The sequence below is a fragment of the Schistocerca serialis genome, chromosome 2 (genome assembly GCF_023864345.2).
Source record: "Schistocerca serialis cubense isolate TAMUIC-IGC-003099 chromosome 2, iqSchSeri2.2, whole genome shotgun sequence".
Taxonomy (NCBI): Eukaryota; Metazoa; Arthropoda; class Insecta; order Orthoptera; family Acrididae; genus Schistocerca; species Schistocerca serialis.
Window position 1 is genome coordinate 784,287,479 of NC_064639.1, and position 20,279 is coordinate 784,307,757.

At 43.5% G+C, this 20,279-nt stretch overlaps 1 long non-coding RNA gene across 1 annotated transcript in view; it reads left to right on the plus strand.

Moving 5' to 3' along the window:
- The first annotated feature begins 3,445 nt into the window (after nt 1-3,445).
- LOC126455709 (uncharacterized) overlaps nt 3,446-20,279 on the plus strand; it is an 80,606-nt gene continuing 63,772 nt past the window's right edge. The window contains exon 1 of the long non-coding RNA XR_007585357.1: nt 3,446-3,657. This is a non-coding gene — a long non-coding RNA (uncharacterized LOC126455709). The remainder of the gene's footprint in view (nt 3,658-20,279) is intronic.

Sequence of the window (20,279 nt, forward strand, 5' to 3'; positions counted from 1 at the left end):
ACAACATGAATTCCCGACGATGTAAAAGAACGTAACCAAGTACTGTTTTCGCATATGGACAGGAATGCGCTTGAGCCTACTAACTGACGTAGCACACGCACTCAAATTTAATCAAAATGCCGTTAGGGACCAAGTGAAACAAAAACGACAGTATGTACAATAAAAATGCCAAATAAGAGAAGGAGTAGGCTGAACATTATATTAAAAACCTTACAATATTACAGAAAATATTGCAATAAAAAGAGAAAGTAGATGAATCTGCATTAATTACGACACAAGTAAGGGAGAGATGAAAGAGAGACTAAGGAATTAGTAAATCGTCAAAAATATTAAAAAACCAGTGCCTACCACTTTCTACTTGATCATTGATGACAACCTCCGGATCAGACCGTCGATGCATATAAATTTCCAACTCCTCAAGAATGTCGAGGTCCCTATGCTTAGGTTCAACATGGAAGATATCTAAACCATGGTTAATGAAGGGCGACAGATGATCAATTTCTTTCAAATGACATCCAAGTGCAATACTATTTTTATAAGTGTGCTCCCTAAATTTTATTACAGAATCTCTCCCCGTCTAGCCAACATAGATGCCGACCATTGTTAGCCTGGGAAGAGCCTCTGTACACCATGTACTGGAATCGGATCCTGACACCTACAACAGCGAACACAACGAGCACACAGGCGTCGCCAGGAAATGATATGCTGGGCATTCTGCGGAGGGAAACGGCAGGCGAGTCCTAGCCTGGCACAAAATTTCAGTTGTTTTGAAGTTTGTATCACTACAGTTTCAGAATACCTGCTCGGTTCGCAGATATACCTTTTCACATCATTGTAGAAGGGGCGTTCAGCAAATAATGCAACACTTCTTTATGAAAGCAGCTTCATTTTGTTCAGGATTCAATACACCTTATTATTCCCCACTATTTTGATTACAAAACCATATTTTTCAATATAACCTTCGTTCACCGTAACGATCTTACCACTCACCTGGTCGATGTCGGGGCCAACGTCTTGTTCCATCAGTAACCTCTGCATCGTCCTCTTATTGCTTCAAGCGGAGTTGGTTGGTTAGTTAGGCCAAACTGATGGAAGTCGAAAGCTGCGGGATCCGGGCTGTAGGTTGGGTGAGGACGAACAGTTTTGTGAGCCTCTCTCGGCTGTGCGGCTGTGAGGCCAGTTAAGCAGCGAGCTGTTTGATTGTGGTCCGTCGATCATCTAGAATGAGAGTGTCCGCACGTTCAAACATTGCACAAGTATCAGACGTGGGCGACCCGCCGGTACGGGGAAGATCGGACAGGTTTGTGCGATCCTATTGCGATGATGACAAACGCCTCACCAAATGATTCACCGTTCTTTTACTCGCAGCCAGGTTCGAACTCAACACCCTTCCAGACGCTATTTTGAATGCCACATATGAGGCGGTCTGTGAATTGGAAAGTAGAGTTCTATGTACTGACTTGGCAGAAAATCCTAAGAAATTTTCGTCTTATGTCAAAGCGGTAGGTGGATCAAAACAGAATGAAGAGACACTCTGTGACCAAAATGGTACTGAAACAGAGGATGACAGACTAAAGGCCGAAATACTAAATGTCTTTTTCCAAAGATGTTTGACAGAGGAAGACTGCACTGTAGTTTCTTCTGTAGACTGTCGCACAGATGACAAAATGGTAGATATCGAAATAGACGACAGAGGGATAGAAAAACAATTAAAAACGTTCAAAAGAGGAAAGGCCGCTGGACCTGATGGGATACCAGATCGATTTTACACAGAGTACGCGAAGGAACTTGCCCCCCTTCTTGCAGCGGAGTACTGTAGGTCTCTAGAAGAGCGTAGCGTTCCAATGGATTGGAAAAGGGCACAGGTCATCCCCGTTTCAAAGAAGGGACGTCGATCAGATGTGCAGAACTGTAGACCTATATCTCTAACGTCGATCTGTTGTAGAATTTTGAAATACGTATTATGTTCGAGCATAATGACTTTTCTCGAGACTAGAAATCTTCTCTGTAGGAATCAGCATGGGCTTCGAAAAAGACGATCGTATGAAACCCAGCTCGCGCTATTCGTCCACAAGACTCAGAGGGCCACAGACACGTGTTGCCAGGTAGGTGCCGTGCTTCTTGACTTCCGCAAGGCGTTTGATACAGTTTCCCACAGTCGTTTAATGAACAAAGTAAGAGCATATGGACTATCAGACCAATTGTGTGATTGGATTGAAGAGTTCCTAGATAAGATAACGCAGCAAAGGGGAGAAGTCTTCCGAAGTAAGAGTGATTTCAGGTGCGCCGTAGGGGAGTGTCGTAGGACCGTTGCTATTAACAATATACATAAATGACCTTGTGGATAACATCGGAAGTTCACTGAGGCTTTTTGCGGATGATGCTGTAGTATATCGAGAGGTTGTAACAATGGAAAATTGTACTGAAATGCAGGAGGATCTGCAACGAATTGACGATAGGTGCAGGGAATAGCAATTGAATCTCAATGTAGGCAAGTGTAATGTGCTGCGAAAAAACAGAAAGAAAGATCCTTTATCATTTAGCTACAATATAGCAGGTCAGCAACTGAAAGCAGTTAATTCCATGAATAATCTGGGAGTAGGCATTATGAGTGATTTAAGTTGAATGACCATATAAAATTAATCGTCGGTAAAGCAGATGCCAGATTGAGATTCACTGGAAGAATCCTAGGGAAATGCAGTCACAAAACAAAGGAGGTAGGTTACAGTACACTTGTTCGCCCACTGCTTGAATACTGCTCAGCAGTGTGGGATCCGTAACAGATAGGGTCGATAGAAGAGATAGAGAAGATCCAACGGAGAGCAGCGCGCTTCGTTACAGGATCATTTAGTAATAGCGAAAGCGGTACGGAAATGATAGATAAACTCCACTGGAAGACTCTACAAGAGAGACGCTCAGTAGCTCGGTACGGGCTTTTGTTGAAGTTTCAAGAACATACCTTCACCGAGGAGTCAAACAGTATATTGCTCCCTCCTACGTATGTCTCACGAAGAGACCATGAGGATAAAATCAGAGAGATTAGAGCCCAGACAGAGGCATACCGACAATCTTTCTTTCCACGAACAATACGAGTCTGGAATAGAAGGGACAACCGATAGATGCACTCAAAGTAGCCTCCGCCATACACCGTGAGGTGGCTTGTGGAGTATGGATGTAGATGTAGATGTAGACGCCTGTCGGTATTTCATAGGGCTGAAGTGGAAATATTCCACGATGTCCCACAAAAAATTCTGCATTTTTTCAACCGAAATTGGCCGAAAAAAATGTGTTGCATTACTTATTGAACGCCCCTCGTATTTTTATTTATTTCACCCTCATTGATCCATTAAGTTTCAGAGGATTTCTGCTCACTGGATACTTGGTCGCCCGTAAGTCAGCTGGAGAGCAGAGTGTAGAGTGAGGCGCGCCGTGTGCGTGTTGCAGAGCCGTGCGAGCGCCAGCAGTGCCCGTGGGGCGCGGAGTGCGTGACGGTGGGCGGGCGCGCCGCCTGCCGCTGCCCCGAGCTGTGCCCGCGCGCCCACGAGGCCGGCCCCGTCTGCGGCACCGACGGCCGCACCTACCCCACCGAGTGCGACCTGCGCGCCGCCGCCTGCAGCCTGCGCGACGGCACCCGCCTCAGCCACCACGGGCCGTGCGGTCAGTCTGCACGCTCTCTCTGCACGCTCCTCGTCCACTAATCACACTGCACCCTCTCGTAGACACCGTAGCCTCTTTCGCGATACGTTCCACAGTCACCTACCGAAAATGACTTACTGATTGGAGTGTTCTGTGCACCACGACCAGATAATGGATATAATTGGAAGGAGAAACAGCATTGGTCGTATTCTTTTGTTTTATTAGCCGCAAAATCGATTTTCGGTCGCTTAGTGACCATCCTCAGTGCTAGAAGTTAAAAATTTCACATAACGAGCGGAGAGTATAAAACAGAAAATCACAAATACACCTGCGTATGAACATAACAGTTGGTAGGAACATACCTGTGGTATACAATTAAAATTGGTAGGCACTGGTATCAACAAGCTTAGAGCGATCACATAAACTGAGGCCGCTGTTTACATGCACCTGTTCAGCAGACCTCGATGTGACAGGGCTTGGAACGCCCTCTATGTGACATGTGTCACGTGAAGACTTAATATTACTGGTTTTGCAAGATACTAACACAAAATGTACAAGAGTTATTTTGTGTTAATATCTTGCAAAACCAGTAATATTAAGTCTTCACATGACACATTTCATATAGAGGGCGTTCCAAGCCCTGTCACATCGAGGTCTGCTGAACAGGTGCATGTAAACAGCGGCCTCAGTTTATGCGATCGCTCTAAGCTTGTTGATACCAGTGCCTACCAATTTTAATTGTATACCACAGGTATGTTCCTACCAACTGTTATGTACATACGCAGGTGTATTTGTGATTTTCTATTTTATACTCTCCGATCGTTATGTGAAATTTTTAACTTCTAACACTGAGGATGGTCACTAAGCGACCGAAAATCGATTTTGCGGTTAATAAAACAAAAGAATACGACCAATGCTGTTTCTCCTTTCAATTATATCCGAAAATGACTTACGTATACCACTTCTCCTTATTTTGTGTTAATATCTTGCAAAACCAGTAATATTAAGTCTTCACGTGACACATTTCATATAGAGGGCGTTCCAAGCCCTGTCACATCGAGGTCTGCTGAACAGGTGCATGTAAACAGCGGCCTCAGTTTATGTGATCGCTCTAAGCTTGTTGATACCAGTGCCTACCAATTTTAATTGTATACCACAGGTATGTTCCTACCAACTGTTATGTTCATACGAAGGTGTCTTTCTGATTTTCTGTTTTATACTCTTCGATCGTTATGTGAAATTTTTAACTTATAGCACTGGGGATGGTCACTAAGCGACCGAAAATCGATTTTGCGGTTGATAAAACAAAAGAATACGACCAATGCTGTTTCTCCTTCCAATTATATCCGAAAATGACTTACGTATACCACTTCTCCTGCTACGCCATTTTTTTTTTTCTTTATTGAGTTTCGATTCCCGCTCCCCCCCCCCCACCCCCACCCCCACCCCCCGAAAGGGGCGGGCTGGCAGCAGCTTAGTATGCCGCTCTTCAGCCTACAGAATTTGTTTTAAAAAGATGAAGATAATAATAATACAAACAGGCGATAAAATCGGAGACTTAAATGGGAATGTGGCGGAAAAATCGTGGAAACTTAAAATATAGAACATAGGGATGTTGATGCTAATAAAATATATATGAATCAGACAGGTAAAATAATAGACAGACAATTAAAAAAAAACACGGCGACAGTCTAGTTTCTGTTCGCAAGAGACATAAAATTCACACCTGGCGACAGCATCATTTCTGTTCGCAACACTTTGGAAAGACAAACAACACCGAACATTCACTTGATCACTGCACTAAAAAGTTGGAAAATATGACATACTACAGCCGAGGGCACATGGGGGGACCAGGACAGATGATGGGAAAATATAAAGGGTGGAAGGAGAGGAAAAACGAAAGGGGGAGGGGGGGAAGGAGCTGATGGAGGTTGAGGACTCATAAGAGGGGGGTGGGTTGCTGGGCAGGCGCGACAGGGAGTGGGGAAGGCAGAGGAGGGGAATACAAAAGGACTCAGGGGGGGATAAGGGAGGTAGGGAGAAGTTAGGTGGGGAAAAAACAGGGTGGAAGGGGGGGGGAGAGGGAGCCCAGGGAAAGGACAGAGGAAAGGACGGGAGTGAGGATCAGAGTTGATAGGAGGGATAAATGGAGGGAGAGAGGGCATCATCTGGGAGGGGGAGTTGATGGAAGCCACCTTGGGAAAGGAGATGAAGGGTGTAGCGATGGAGGGTAGGGGGGACACAACAGTGAAGGTGTGGCAGGGGGCAGGGATGGGAGAGGAGAGGAGCAACCAGGGGGTGAGGGGGATCAAGGCAGCAGGAGGTGTAGAGGATGCGGATATGTTCGAGGAATAGGAGCAGATGGGGGAAAGGAATGATATCTCGTAGAGGATCCACGTGGGGGATGGGAGGCGTATACAGAAGGTGAGGCGGAGTGCATGATGCTCGAGGAATTTGAGGGGGGGGCGGATATACAGGCGGGACTGGCATAACAGAGGATGGGGTGGATTAAGGATTTGTAGGTGTGGAGGATGGTAGAGGGGTGCAACTCCATGTCCGGCCAGAGAGGAGTCTGTCGAGTCGGAGGCGGTTGTGGGCTTTGGATTGGATGGAGCAGAGACGAGGGATCCAGGTGAGGTGACGGTCAAAGGTGAGGCCAAGGTAGGTGAGGGTGGGGGAGAGGCAGTCACGACGGGCACAGACAGTAAGGGAGAAATCCAGGAGCCGGAAGGAGCCATTGGTATGACCTACGATGATTGCCTGGGTCTTGGAAGGATTGATTTTCAGGAGCCACTGGTTACACCATGCGGCAAAAAGGTCAAGGTGATTGTGGACTGCCACGCCATATGTTCGACTATCTTAAAAGTGTACGACGTTCTATCAGCTTACACAAGAGGACAATTTGCACAAGCTTGGAATTTGCCTGATCCGGTTAAATAAGGCCTGGGCAACCTTAAGCCGTCGGCATGTGGGCCTTGCTTTCGAACGCTATTGTTGAACTTGTCGTGTTCGCCGAATTCAACGCTCAGAAATTATGCAAACAGTACGTGGGTTTCAACACCGTATATGAAATGCAGCGCGCTCCAGCGGCAGTTGTCGGCCGTAACTGGCTCGCAAACCACACTGTTTACGAAATGGACTGGCTTACAATTCCTACATTATCCCTATTAAATTGCACATTTCCTGCATTGTCCATATGCTAGTCGTTCTGTCTGTAGTATGCATAAATAAAAACTTCAGTAGCCAATAACATGTTATGTGGCAAAAGAGAAAGTAACAAGTTCTGCTAATAAGGACATCCACTTATAAAAGTTCCATTACAAATACTATGTTACAAATTTATAACAGTTCGCCACATAAGATAAAAGCTATTTCATCGGTCTCGCTCTTTAGGGAGACCCTAAGCGCGTTCTTATTTGATCACTGTTCCTATTCATTAGTTGAAGCTTTAGTACATGTGAAATACATTACCGTAAGTAGTGCAAACTGTCTTACAATTAACGCCAATCGAACAATCTCACTCCTCAGACAGAGCGTACTTATATTTACGTAACATCGAATATTATAGAATATGCTTCTATTAAACTAATAAGAAAGTATTAGTACCTATTAGAAAACGGAAAGGCGACTAAAAAAACATTTGGATCCAGTGAGACGCAAACCAACAGCATGTCATCCATTACCTTACAACCCTGCGTCTCTACTTATTATGCTACAATTATCGCGAATGACTTACGACCATATACTGCATATCAGCATTAATTGTAAATATCTTACTAACTGACGTATAATTATAAAAAAAATTTATCAAGAACATAGCGTTTTTGATGAATCCTCAATCTTATGTTGCGTTGAATCGACATACGTTCATGATACGCACTTACTATAATTCTTTAACCACCAATACGACGTTTCCAATCATTTTATTACAGCAAATAGTACAACTAACAACGGGTTTTCGAGATACCTTAGTTCGCACGTCCTTACAGATGACGTGTATATACAGGGTGGTCCATTGATCGTGACCGGGCCAAATACCTCACGAAATAAGCGTCAAAAGAAAAAACTACAAAGAACGAAAGTTGTCTAGCTTGAAGGGGGAAACCAGATGGCGCTATGGTTGGCCCGCTAGATGGCGCTGCCATAGGTCAAACGGATTTCAACTGCGTTGTTTAAAACAGGAACCCCCATTTTTTATTACATATTCGTGTAGTATGTAAAGAAATATGGATGTCTTAGTTGGACCACGTTTTCGCTTTGTGATAGATGGCGCTGTAATAGTCACAAACATACGGCTCACAATTTTAGACGAGACGTTGGTAACAGGTAGGTTTTTTAAATTAAAATACAGAAGGTAGGTACGTTTGAACATTTTATTTCGGTTGGTCCAATGTGATACATGTAGCCTACCTTTGTGAACTTATCATTTGTGAGAACGCATGATGTTACCTGTAAATACCACATTAATGCAATTAATACTCAAAATTATCTCCGTCAACCTCAATGCATTTGGCAATGCGTGTAACGACATTCCTCTCAACAGTGAATTGTTCGCCTTCCGTAATGTTCGCACATGCATTGACAATGCGATGACGCATGTTGTCAGGAGTTGTCGGTGGATCACGATAGCAAATATCCTTCAACTTTCCCACAGAAAGAAATCCGGTGACGACAGATCCGGTGAACGTGCGGGCCATGATGGTGCTTCGACGACCAATCCACCTGTCATGAAATATGCTTTTCAATACCGCTTCAACCGCACGCGAGCTATGTGCCGGACATCCATCATGTTGGAAGTACATCGCCATTCTGTCATGCAGTGAAACATCCTGTAGTAACATCGGTAGAACATTACGTAGGAAATCAGCATTAATTGCACATTTTGACTGCCATCGATAAAATGGGGGCCAATTATCCTTCCTCCCATAATTCCGCACCATACATTAACACGCCAAGGTCACTGATGTTCCACTTGTCGCAGCCATCGTGGATTTTCCGTTGCCCAATAGTGCATATATGCCGGTTTACGTTACCGCTGTTGGTGAATGACGCTTCGTCGCTAAATAGAACGCCTGCAAAAAATCTGTCATCGTTCCGCAATTTTTCTTTTGCCCTGTGGCTGAACTGTACATGACGTTCAAAGTCGTCGTCATGTAATTTATGGTGCATGGAAATATGGTACGGGTGCAATCGATGTTGATGTAGCATTCTCAACACCGACGTTTTTGAGATTCCCAATTCTCGCGCAGTTTGTCTGCTACTGGTGTGCGGATTAGCAGCGACAGCAGCTAAAACACCTACTTGGGCATCATCATTTGTTTCAGGTCGTGCTTGACGTTTCACAATTGGCTGAAAACTTCCTGTTTCCTTAAATAACGTAACTATCCGGCGAACGGTCCGGACACTTGGATGATGTAGTCCAGGATACCAAGCAGCAAACATAGCACACGCCCGTTGGGCATTTTATCACAAGAGCCATACATCAACGCGATATCGACCTTTTCCGCAATTGGTAAACGGTCCATTTTAACACGGGTAATGTATGACGAAGCAAATACCGTCCGCACTGGCGGAATGTTACGTGATACCACGTACTTATACGTTAGTGACTATTACAGCGCCATCTATCACAAAGCGAAAAAAGTGGTCCAACTAAAACATTCATATTTCTTTACGTACTTCACGAATGTGTAATAAAAAATGGTGCTTCCTATTTTAAAAAATGCAGTTGATATCCGTTTGACCTACGGCAGCGCCATCTAGCGAGCCAACCATAGCGCCATCTGGTTTCCCCCTTCCAGCTAGACGAGTTTCGTTCTTTGTAGTTTTTTCGTTTGATGCTTATTTCGTGAGATATTTGGCCCGGTCACTAACAATGGACCACCCTGTGTATAAAATCTATCAAGTATGGGCTTCAACTGAAAGCCAACAAAGCCGATTCCATCACAAAGGAGAGATGCCGTCATGTGATGTAGCTGGCGTTCTTCCATTTCATTGATCAACGTTCAGACGCACTTTCGACGTACCTGAAATGCTAGATATTGTTCTTCATCTCCTGAAAGACTCATCAACTTGTGTATTCCACGCTATGACGACAGAAACTCGCCACGCTCAACAATGACGTTTGGATGCCAATAAGTCAAAGAGTTTCTTTGATACTTACAGGTTTATTCCTTTACGAATAACGAGGGCTTGCTCAAAAGTAATGCCTCCGACTTTTTAATTCTGTTTTCAACATCGGTTGAGATATCACATGTTATGTATTTATTCGGCCTTCTTTCCCAATTCAATGATGCAAGTTGCAACCCTCTGCCGCCAGAGGGACGCGAACTCTAGCGTGTAACATGGCGCTGTGTAACGTAACTAAACCGGTGCGTGAGAAACTCTAAAAAAACTGAAAACACTAATTCGTCCACACATAGAGCACCATCTCCTTCAGCAAGACAATGGCAGACCACACACGAGTTCTGCGACATCTGCAGTAATCCGACGCCTTGGATTCGCCATCATTCGTCATCCTCTGTACAGTCCGAACTTGATCCCATCCGATTTCCATCGGGTCCAAAATTTAATGAACACCTTCCAGGTCTTCACTTTGATAGTGATGAAGCCTTGCAAACAGTGATGAGGTTGTGGCTCCGTCAACAAAGTCAAACGTTTTACAGCGACAGTATCAACAAACTGGTCTCTCGATGTGGGAAATGTGTTCGTCGCCAGGGTGACTAAGTTGAGAAATAAACATGTTGACATGAAGAACAAAGATGTAGATTCTTAATAAAGCTTGTTTTATTTAGAAAGCTTCAAGAGTTTTCATATAAAACATTCGGAGGCATTAATTTTCAGCGTGCCTCGTACAATTAGGTACTCGACATGGAACCAAAGTTATCGCTACTTTACTCAAAAGCAGTATCGTAAGAAAATTATAGTACTCATAAAAGAATCGAATGATAAGTATCGATACCTTGAGCAATCTCTGACAAAAAGAGTAGAGTAGATAATACAAAACTATTGAGGTTTTCGTGGTCACTTGCTGCCGTATTGCCTATTGGCTTCTGTCTCACATTCTTCGGCCGACGATTGTTTGACGATTTTTCTGACGTTTCTTCAGAGTGAATGGCGGTCATTGCTTCACCCTGAATTGCCGGTGGCGGACTTTCTGTCTCTAGCAATGGCAGGTGAAGCTTCGACAGTGCCACTCACTCAAGTTGGCTAAACGTTAAAAAAAAAATCGTCGAACAAGTGTCTGACGAAGAACCCGAGACAGAAACCAACAGTCAGTATGTCATTAGTGTAGATAATTTCTGTCGCCTCCAATCGCTTCACCTCCGTTTTCAAAAACTGTAATATAGAGATGATTTTCAGAATAGTTAACAAATGTTAAAACAAGCAACATTTCTGTTTTCAGTACGGACAACAATACAAAAAACTGGAACATTAAATCTGAAATTATAGAATAGATTATCAGGAAAACATGTGAATGGTACCCAAAAGCAAATAAATTAAGTCATACATAAATTGCCAACTCTTTCTCCGTACAGTCGCTCTAAATCTCAGTTTTATTCACTTGTTTCACTAATAATCGGTTACATTACTATGAGAACGTGCTGTCTTCCTTTGAAAATAAACTCTTCGCTGACGTCACAGCGGTTGTGGGGTACTAGTTGGTTAGTCTATACCACTGTAGCCGCTTGAGGCTGCTGAAAGCCCGCATAGCGTTAGTACGGGTCTCGTTAACCCACTGATTCAATGTGTGAGTAACAGCTGTGAGATGCAGACCAATACAAGCAGCAGTGTTGTAGAGAGACAAACCTCTGACTCGATAGGCCACCATACTATTACTGTCAAATTCTGACATGTGCTGGGACTTCTCTGCTTCTCACGTGAGGGATTACACAGTTTTTTTTACAAACAAAAACATTCAAATGCTATTTTTCAGTGACTAATTCGCTGCGAAATTCTGAAAAGCTTGTGAGGTGAGGGCGTTGCAGGGTAGGTTGTGCTGAGAAGTAATCGATGAGAAAAAAATTCGACACGTTGCACCGTTTACGATTTAACTAACACCGAATTAGCCAATCAGGTCGTTGTGCGCGCAAATACAAGCAGCTTACCAAAGGCGGTGTTGCCAAACGTGTTTTGGTTTGGTTAGCTGAAACTGAAATAAAAAGAGAAAGTATCAGTCTCTTCTTTAGTCTGAGGGAACCAAATGAAGAACACGTTTGGCAACATCGTTTCTGGCAGTCTGCTTGAATTTTCGCATGCAAAGATGTGACTGGCTCACTTCATTGCAAATTAAAGTGGAAACGGTGCAACGTATCGTACTTTTTAACAGTTATTTCTCAGCACAACCAATCCTTTAACACCCTTACAAGCTTTTCAGACTATTTGTGACCACCTTGTATAATCAAAATTTTGGTGTTCCTTATACCTCCGTTGTGGTAGTCACTTGCAAATCGAAATGCAAATTTGGCGATTGTTGCACGCCGAATTCATGGTACGGTAATTTTAATCATCAACACAGTGTACATTAGTCTTTCCACCAGACGTAGGGTTGCAAGGGTTTCACCTGTGGTTACATGGTACGCGTGTCCTGCAGACAAAGTTCTGCTGCGGTACAGATAACAGGTGCATCGCGGCGTGGCAACGAAATGGCGCGGCTATTGGAAATATACCACAAAGCCATGTAAGACACTACGATTCTTGGAGGTAAAAAGTTTGAATTTATACAGATTCACCTTAACGTTCTGGCAGTATAGGCTCACGGACCAAATGCTATGACGCTTCCGGGTGTAATGAAATGGTGCCCAGTATTCGACCAAAACTACACAGTTTTTGGTGTCTTCACCCACCACATAGTTCAGATCTTGCCCCATGTGATTTCTACCTTGTCTCCAAGCTGAAGTAACATCTGGAGGGGGGGGGGGGGGGAGGAATAAGAGATTTTCCAGTGATGGGTACGCTCAAACAGCGACATCGGTTCTCAAGAAGCTCCGACACTAATGAACGGATTTCTATGATCGAGAGGTTGAATCATTTGTATACCGTTCCGATCGTTCTTTACAGCGGCTCCATGACAAAGTTGAAAAATAGTCTCACGTATCTGTGTCTCTTTGAAGTGTAATGGAGCATTCATTAACGTTACTTGTCCTACCATAATAAAGCGTAAATTTGTTTTTGAAGTACCGTCGTAAATGTAAGTGGCAGAGATTGCGGTATCAGGTACGAACTTTGATGACATGACGGCGATGCTACAAAAATTTATACCAAATATGAACAATTAGGTATCTTTTAAAGTTAAGTTCCATGTAATCCAACACACTTCCTTCCACTACTCAAGACATTTCGACGATTAATTTTCCGTGAGTCTACGAAGGATATCCGCCATTTTTATCTTCCGGTAGATAGCAAGGATATGCCTGAAGTATGCAGCTCGTTTACCGACACTGATTTGATCGATTTTCACCAATTTTATAGCAGGCTACATATAGAGTTGAAGGTGGAACAGCAGTCGTGCATTGATCAAACTCGACAAATAGTTCTTTTGTAGCGCAAGGGGTTTCATTTCTTTCGTCCAGAAGCAGAAAACCGCATCATATTGAGCCGGTTTTCTACGCAAGACTCTTTGCTACTAAACTCGGGAAAGATCACTTTGGATGGCCAGACAGTTATTTTAACTATGCTTTTCCCAAATACGCAATCGATGTAGATCTAGCTCGAGAACTATTGGCTAGCCTTCCGTTCCACTACTACAAAAACTGTTCAGTCCATCGACGATATGGTCTTCCATAACCCTCCTGTCTTTGGGTTGATGTTGGAGCGCCTAACATGTCATCCAGCAGCATGCTGGTATCATCTAAAGTGGTTCCACTTCATACCTCTACTTGTCGGCAAGACCCAATTCTTTCTTAATGTGACGTAATGAAATGCCGTGGAATGCGTTTGACGTTCAGCTATAAACAATTTATACAGCAATGCGATAACCTAATTATCCGTGTTGCGAGAAACTTGGCGAAAGGGTCATCTATTGTAGGGGCAACTATGAAAACACACCAGCGGAAAAAATACTAACACCAAGAACGAGTTGTGCGACATAAACGAAAGTTGGTAGGCGTGTTCCTACATCCGAAAGATTATGCCTATTCCAAGTTCGCCCAATGGCAAACGTGTTGCGCTAGTAGCGTGACTGTGAGGATGTAAAGCAGGTTTGCTTTAAATAAACGCTGTAACGTTCGTGAGCGTTGGTTACTTTTGACAATGGATGTGTTAAGTTGAGGTCAGTCAAGAATCCCTTTAAGGCGACAATGACGCCCTTATCAACACCGTACTGAGTTTGAATAAGGTCGTGTAATAGGGCTACGATAAGCTGGATGTTCCTTCTGTAATACTACAGAAAGACGTGGCAGGAATGTAGACGCTCTCGTACATGATTGCCATCAGTGGTGGTCACGATAATGTACGGTCACAAGAAGACTGGGCTCCGGACGGCCACTTGGTACAACCGGGAGGGAAGACCATCGTATTCGGTGTGTGGCTCTGGCGCATCGTACTGTATCTGCAGCAATAATTTCAACAGCAATTGGTACGCGAAAGAACTAGCCCCCCTTCTAACAGCCGTGTACCGCAAGTCTCTAGAGGAACGGAGGGTTCCAAATGATTGGAAAAGAGCACAGATAGTCCCAGTCTTCAAGAAGGGTCGTCGAGCAGATGCGCAAAACTATAGACCTATATCTCTTACGTCGATCTCTTGTAGAATTTTAGAACATGTTTTTTGCTCGCGTATCATGTCATTTCTGGAAACCCAGAATCTACTATGTAGGAATCAACATGGATTCCGGAAACAGCGATCGTGTGAGACCCAACTCGCCTTATTTGTTCATGAGACCCAGAAAATATTAGATACAGGCTCCCAGGTAGATGCTATTTTTCTTGACTTCCGGAAGGCGTTCGATACAGTTCCGCACTGTCGCCTGATAAACAAAGTAAGAGCCTACGGAATATCAGACCAGCTGTGTGGCTGGATTGAAGAGTTTTTAGCAAACAGAACACAGCATGTTGTTATCAATGGAGAGACGTCTACAGACGTTAAAGTAACCTCTGGCGTGCCACAGGGGAGTGTTATGGGACCATTGCTTTTCACAATATATATAAATGACTTAGTAGATAGTGTCGGAAGTTCCATGCGGCTTTTCGCGGATGATGCTGTAGTATACAGAGAAGTTGCTGCATTAGAAAATTGTAGCGAAATACAGGAAGATCTGCAGCGGATAGGCACTTGGTGCAGGGAGTGGCAACTGACCCTTAACATAGACAAATGTAATGTATTGCGAATACATAGAAAGAAGGATCCTTTATTGTATGATTATATGATAGCGGAACAAACACTGGTAGCAGTTACTTCTGTAAAATATCTGGGAGTATGCGTACGGAACGATTTGAAGTGGAATGATCATATAAAACTAATTGTTGGTAAGGCGGGTACCAGGTTGAGATTCATTGGGAGAGTGCTTAGAAAATGTAGTCCATCAACAAAGGAGGTGGCTTACAAAACACTCGTTCGACCTATACTTGAGTATTGCTCATCAGTGTGGGATCCGTACCAGGTCGGGTTGACGGAGGAGATAGAGAAGATCCAAAGAAGAGCGGCGCGTTTCGTCACTGGGTTATTTGGTAACCGTGATAGCGTTACGGAGATGTTTAATAAACTCAAGTGGCAGACTCTGCAAGAGAGGCGCTCTGCATCGCGGTGTAGCTTGCTCGCCAGGTTTCGAGAGGGTGCGTTTCTGGATGAGGTATCGAATATATTGCTTCCCCCTACTTATACTTCCCGAGGAGATCACGAATGTAAAATTAGAGAGATTAGAGCGCGCACGGAGGCTTTCAGACAGTCGTTCTTCCCGCGAACCATACGCGACTGGAACAGGAAAGGGAGGTAATGACAGTGGCACGTAAAGTGCCCTCCGCCACACACCGTTGGGTGGCTTGCGGAGTATCAATGTAGATGTAGATGTAGATGTACCACAGTGACACAGCGAAGCGTTACCAAAAAAAAAAAAAAAATGGTTCAAATGGCTCTGAGCACTATGCGACTTAACTTCTGAGGTCATCAGTCGCCTAGAACTTAGAACTACTTAAACCTAGCTAACCTAAGGACATCACACACATCCATGCCCGAGGCAGGATTCGAACCTGCGACCGTAGCGGCCACTCCGGCCGGCCTCCAGCCCGCAACCTGACATGCGACAGCTGTACATCACAAAGCATGCGGATTTGCATGCTTGCGTTCACCGTTATGGGGGTTACACCGGTTATTAATGTACCAGCACTTCACATTTGCAGTGACGTATCTCGCTCTTACATTAACATGTGACCTTCATGTTCACTCATTCACTGGTCACACCGGACTCGAGAGTCCATTACCGCAGCAACGTATGTTCGCCATCTGTCCCTGTCTTGGGCTATTTCCTTCCATTCACCTTCAATACCTAGGCTCCACAAATCAGCCTTCACATTGTCCTCCCTTCTACGCCTCGGTCTCCCCACAGGATGTTTTCCGTCTAAGAGTCCTACCAGTACTCTGTGCGCTGCCCTGCCCTCATCCTTTCGAGCTACGTGCCCCGCCCATCGCAGCCTACGTGATTTAATAATACTGATTATGTAAGGGCTTGAATAGAGTTCGTGAACCTCTTCGTTATGCAGTATTCACCACTCTCTGCTAATGTCATCCCATTTTGCTCCGAAAATTTTCCTCAAAATTTTGTTTTCAAATACTCGAAATGGCTTTTCATTTTGCTCAGTGAGAGACCAAGTCTCAGACCCATACAGCATAACTGGTGGAATAATAGTTTTGTATATTCTAATCTTTAAATTCCTAGACACTATCCGTGATGAAAGTAATCTATTCAGTGAGAAGTAGCACGCATTTCCCGCCCGTAATCTCTTCTTCAGTTCGGATTCAATATCATTTCTCGAAGTGATGTCCACGCCTAGATACTTAAATGTTTTCACTTTTTCAAACTGCATGTCTCCAACTCTTAACATTTCCTGATCTACTGCTGTTGGCATTCTAGTAGTAACCAGGTATTTAGTTTTGTCTTCACTTATCCTTAGACCTACATGTTCACTAGCCTTGATTAACGCATTCGCATTTGCTGTTACAGATTCTTTCCTATCGCTAATGATGTTTAGATCATCTGCATACCCTAATATTTCCATTTAACTCCACACCCTCTGAATTATCTGCTGCCATTCGTACAATATATTCTAGGGCTAAATTAAAAAGTAGCGGAGACAGGTCATCTCTCTGCTTAAGTCCGTTCTTTATTACAAATTCTTCTAACTCCAATTTCCCCACGCATACTCTACCTTTTGTGTTTCTAAAACTCGCTTCTATAAGTCTAACATACTTCTTTGGTATTCCAAGTTCCAAAATAATTCTGTATAATTTTGATTGCAATAATGAATCATTTGCTTTTGTAAAATCTATGAAAAGATTATGAACTGGTTTATTGTATTCCCATTTCTTTTCCAATATTTGACGAAGGGTGAATATTTGGTCTACAGTTTATCTGTTCCTCCGAAAGCTAGCTTGGTAATCCCCCACAATTTCATCTGCATATGGTGTAAGCCTGCTTAGCAGAATATTCAAGAAAATTTTGGAACATACTGGTAATAACGATATCCCTCTATAATTGCTACAATCCATTTTGTCGCCCTTCTTAAAAATTGGGATCAGAATCGACTCGTGCCACTCTTCAGGTATCATCTGTGAGTTACATACTTTAGTTATCACTTTGTGAACTACTTCCACCAATTTCTGTCCCACATTTTTAACTAATTCTGCAGTTATGTCATCTGATCCTGGTGCTTTACGGTTTTTCAATTTGTTGATTGCATCTCTTACTTTCTTTAACGTCGCCTCAGGTATCTGGGATTCTGCTGTATGTATTTCGTACGCCTGCTCATTTCCTGCTTCCTGGTGTACATTTAATAGGTGCTCCAAATACGCCCTCCATTTACTTAATATAGCACTGGGGTCTGTCAGTATTCCCCCGGCATCCCCTCGAAGTGCATTTGTCCTAGCCTTGAACCCCTTCCTGTACCCATTTATGTCTAGGTAAAGTTTCCTTCATGTTACCTAGGCAGATTTATTCCCCAATATTCATTACTCTACATTAATTAATTTTTGGTATTGTCATTTTTTTCCATTACTGAGTGTTAGTAGTCAGCATGCACCACTGGACTGACCCGCCTGAGAAGCTAAGGGCTTATCCTCAGTGCCGTGACGACGCTCAGCGCAAGTAGAGCCCCCTGCAGGTAGCAGCGCGGCTTTTCACGTTTGAAGTTTTCGCGGGCCAGCCTCGAGGTCTCTGACACACGTGACACAGGGCAGGCGGAGGCTGGGGATGAGCTTTGTGGTAGCGCAGTGGACTGCCGGCGCACTTCAAAGCGCTTTGTCGCGCCCGGCCCTGCACAGCGCGGACAGGCCAGTCGCCGCCGGCTGCTTCAGACCACAGTTTAGCTCTGTAATGTAAACACGTGTGATAGTGCGGGCCCACGAAGAAAAACACGTTGTTTCAGCTGTGCCCAACAGCCATTGTTTTTTAACGACGTCTCTCCGTTTGTTCATGTGCGGCACCTGTCAGTAACAGAACAGTGGTTACAAAGGAAGCATGAAACACAATCCAGCCCACACTAACAACCACTTTTTTCCCATCACATGTTATTTATTGTTTTCATAAAATGTCATCTCCGTTGGAGCATAAGAGTTCAGAAGGAAACTTCTCTGTTACAGAAATAAACGAATGCATTCCTACCATGCAAACGTTTGTCACTGCTACTTTACAGATCATCCAACCATCGTATGATCTCCACTAACGCTCATGTAACCTCTGGCAACCGGTTCGACCATAACTGAAGTTTAACATTACTGCACAAATACTGAACAGGTCACATACTAAAACGACTTCAACTACGCGTTTTCAGGATAAGCCACATCAGGTATATGTGAAACAGAGGCTACATAATCATGTCATAAGAGCAACAGCAGTGACATGGCGCGTAGCAGAAGTTAGGAGTAAAAGACATATACCAGGTATAAATCACGCGTGTCCTTTGGAAGTCAGATCTGGAAGCTGGAGATATTGAATAAGAGTCCCTAACTGTTCTTTCCACCAAGCTGTCGTCTTCTAAAGTTGTGTCCCTAGCGCAGAAGACAGCTCGTCGGTCGACGGAGGCTGCTATGCCGTCATCTGGAACCTGTGATTGTGCTTTTTATGGGATGCCACTTGCCCAAATTAGTCTCCGTATGTACAGAGGGCAAGATCTGTAGTACTGGCAATGATAATAGGCGACACTTCTCATTACTGTATCCTGTTTCATTATATTTAAATAATCGCACTTTCTACACCGTCTTTCACAACACTCTACATAACTTACTTAATTGTACGTTAACTTTTCTATCCACTTCCGATATGGAATACAACATGACCGTTCCTCCTGGACGACCGAAACATGAAACTTCCTGTCAGATTAAAACTGTGTGCCGGACCGAGACTCGAACTCGGGACCTTTGCCTTTCGCGGGCAAGTGCTCTACCATTCTGGACCGAAACATAGTTACACGTCCATCCCTCTACAACGACCGAAACAGACTGACCAGCGCAGCCGAAGTACTTCGTCTCCCACGCGCACCATAGCGACCCGAAGGTGTCCAAAGCATTTCAGTTGTAATATCGTTATTCTTATGTTTCTCAAAAGTAGTGAAATTTAATAAACAAAAACGATAGACTCGTAAGGTAACCACAAGAGATATACTGAAAACTGAGTTAAATACAATGAAAAATATATCAATAATTAATAAGAGAATTTAGGCGTTTAGGCGAATGTGCAAACCAGTCAGAAGCAAGTTCAGTACAAATGGCGGGCTCTCCCACGGGAATGGTACATACTGTACCATCTGTCGCTTGTACCTCACTCCACTTCACTTGTATCAAGCTGCGTCGAGGCGAGCTTCTAGCAAAATAATATATGGTGGCCACAGCCAGGAATATCACACAGGCACATCAAGTTGTACAGATTAAATGAACTTATATGTTACATACGTAACTATCAGAGGCAGACTGACGGTTCCACAGTGATAACAGCAAAGCGAAACAAAATTCTACCGGTAGGCGCCGGTAGTGTACACATAGTGGCTTTCCACAGCCTCAAGTGACAAACGAATCCTTATGTATTATAATTTTTAAAACACGTCAAGTCATATAACCAGAAAAATACAACAACAGTATAAAATATATACGCGCCAGTTTAAAAGCGCCAATACAGGAGACATAAAGATGTTGAGGTTATTTTACAAGAGCAAACTAAATCATATTTTTTTAAAAACACTGTAGAGGCATTTACTATGTCGGCGTTCCACTATGACGGAAGTTATGACTAATGATCCAGACTGCAACACAAGAAAATAAATATAAAATTACTGTTGGCTTATGAGCACCAATGTAGCAGACATGAAACCGGAGATGATTTTATTTTATATAAGTAAAATGATTTTTAAGTGTACAGATACGTATAGAATAATCATTTACATATGGCATTATAAAAAATTGGGGCATGAACACTTAAAAAGTACATTTTAATGATTACATA